Source organism: Diospyros lotus, chromosome 1 (assembly GCF_014633365.1).
Source record: "Diospyros lotus cultivar Yz01 chromosome 1, ASM1463336v1, whole genome shotgun sequence".
Taxonomy (NCBI): Eukaryota; Viridiplantae; Streptophyta; class Magnoliopsida; order Ericales; family Ebenaceae; genus Diospyros; species Diospyros lotus.
Genome location: NC_068338.1, coordinates 29135807 through 29138551, shown reverse-complemented (window position 1 = coordinate 29138551; position 2745 = coordinate 29135807). Strand labels below are relative to the sequence as shown.

The 2745-nt window shown below is 39.8% G+C and overlaps 1 long non-coding RNA gene across 1 annotated transcript; it reads right to left on the bottom strand.

The window, feature by feature from the left end:
• Positions 1-497: 497 nt before the first annotated feature.
• Positions 498-2504, bottom strand: LOC127793484 (uncharacterized). Its single transcript, XR_008021432.1, has 3 exons — positions 2160-2504; positions 1492-1613; positions 498-650 (listed from the first exon to the last, which is right to left on the bottom strand). It is a non-coding gene; the product is annotated as an uncharacterized LOC127793484 (long non-coding RNA).
• Between the last annotated feature and the right edge of the window lie 241 nt (positions 2505-2745).

The following is a 2745-nucleotide window of genomic DNA, read 5'->3' as shown; positions in this document are numbered from 1 at the left end:
CCACCGCATCAAAGCTTCGTGCGTTCCTTCCTCTTGTCATGGCTAGCGATCAAAGCGTGCCCCTTCCTCTAGTGCCAAAATGTCGACGTTCAAGATTAGCCGACCGTGATTCGTAGGCCTGCAATGAGTAAATAAACCCTAAATGCAAGGAGGAGGAACGAAACAAAACATGCATGGGGGATTTTTACGTGGTTCGGTCAGAACGATGTCTACTCCACGACTGTTATCTGATTATTCCAGTAGAGTAACAATATGGTATTGTAACGCCCCATTTTCCCACAACGAGCGTTAACTCGAGATTTCGAGAATTTTTTTTTTTTTTTTTTCAACATCGAACACACAACATAAGTCTCTCAATACATATACCTTCATCATAATCATTTCCCGTCAATCCCGATCGTACCTTCTTAGCATATCAAAATTTAATAATAAACTAAGACAGGTATCAACAATCACATCAGCGGAAGCAAGATCGAAACCTCAATGATATAACCGACAATTCCTTTACAATAACCAAATCGATGTTTCACATGAAAATATCAAAATATTACATAACCTCTGAACATCGTAATCATGGACAAAACCTACGAAAACTAAACATAGCTGCTACATCTCGATGATATTCTTTCCCTTGGCGCCACTGCTTTCACCTGGAACGTTTGAATATTCCAGGGACATAGTCCAAATTAGATGCTGAATCATCTACGTGAGAGTTCAAAAACGTTTTCATGCAGATATGAAAAATCATATACAAAATTGATAAATCCCGACATGTACCAGCTTAAGAGAATCCCACATAGCACTTAACCCTAATCGGGGAAAATGCAATCTCTCTAAAGGCGACACAACCACTTCGGCCCATTGGCAAAACAGTCCTGCTTAAGAGGGACAATCTCGGCATATGAACCCGGGAATCACCCCATTGTCATTGTTAGGCTTTACGCTCCAACTCAAAAGTATTCCAAAACCCAACGCAACCCTAGCCCCAAGAGTGTCACATCAGCACTATCCTCGGAATCGACGTCACCTTGGCATTAATGCTATTGCTCAAAGGAACCTGGGGTGGTGTCCACTCACAGCCCCGCCACTTGAGCCAACAACCGGGGTGGTGTCCACTCTCAGCCCCGCCACTTGGGTCTCGTAGGGTGAAGTCCGTCTCAGCCCCGTCCCAAGTGGGTCACTTAGCATTAATCCTAGGTACGCATCCCGAGTGTTGTCACTCTGGGCTACGTCACAAGTTACCAACCCACGTCCCACATGGACGACACAAAACAAGCCAACGCCGAAAAATCATAACACGCATAAAATCAACATCTCAATGTATGCACTTTACCGTACGAAATTCAATGCATGTGTAAATAATTGTTTGGACAACCATAATAAACCAAGCCATAGGGATGAACATTCACAGTAAACCATTCACATGTCACTTAAAGTCTTTTCGGGTAGAACCACTCACAAGTCAAAACAAAGTTGGGGGCGAACACTCACCTTTGGCGAAATTTCAAATTCTTCTTGACAAGCGCGGTACGCCTTGATTTGCGTGCCTGCCTCGATTTGCGTGCCTTCTTCGAACTTCGCACGAGTCACTTCTTCTCAAGCCTCAAGGCACCCTAATCATCACATTTATCCAACAATTATAATTTTCCTTAATTTTCTCACAATTTTCCTATTTTTCTCCCATTTTCTTCTCTAATAATCCAAAATAAATACCTACACAACTATTTTCTCAAATATTTTTACATAATAATTCATAAAATAATATTTATAAACCTCTGGAATTTTCTGGAAATTTTCCAGATTTTTCTCCTATTTTCTCAAATTTCCATAATTACTTTTCCTTGAGAAAATTTATTTCTCATCGATTTACTTCGAATATACTTCAATAAAAATCACCAAAAATCATAAAATAAATTCCTTATACTTATGGAATTTTTTCAGAATTTCATAAAAATTCCTCCTATTTATTTTCTATTTACATTTCCGTTAAAAAATCAAAAATAATTATTTCCCCAAGAAATTTCCAAGATAAAAATTCACCAAATTAAACTATTCATCTTTCTTGAATTTATGGATATTTTTCCAGAATTTTAATTCCTTTAATTCTATTTTTTATTGAATTTTCTATATTTTCAGTATTTAAAAAAACACAAAAATACCTCCGGTCATCTTCTCCGGCGACGGTACACCGGAAAATTGAAGCGACGACACAAGGATGTTCCTCTCCCTTAGTCGATCCCAATGGTACCAATCTTGCTCAGAAAAGACCACCGGAAGCCTTTCGATTTGGCCAAAAACAGTCGGTCGAAGCTATCCCGCCACCGAACTCCGGCGAATCAAATTAACCCTCGATTCGAACTCCGATTGGCACGAAATTTTCCATATCAGTTATCCATCACCTTGCGAACAAAAGCCCCTTATTAGATCGTTCGATCAATCACTCTACAACCCGATTTAGTATTTCACGCAAAATGTATATATATATATACGGCCGAATGTATATATATGCGAAAACACCCTCTATACTATCCCGAAAATTCCCAAAATCTCCAGAAATGATCCTCTTCCCTCAAAGATCAAAAGCCCCTTATTGGTTTCCCTCGATTCACTCTCAAAATTGAGCGATTTGATGATTCAAATTCGGCCGAAATCTTTGGCTATTTATAGCCAAAATCCGACCCCCACGTGGCCAATTTTCGGCCAAAACTCCTCCTACACGCCACCAGGACAGTCCTTGTCCATGCC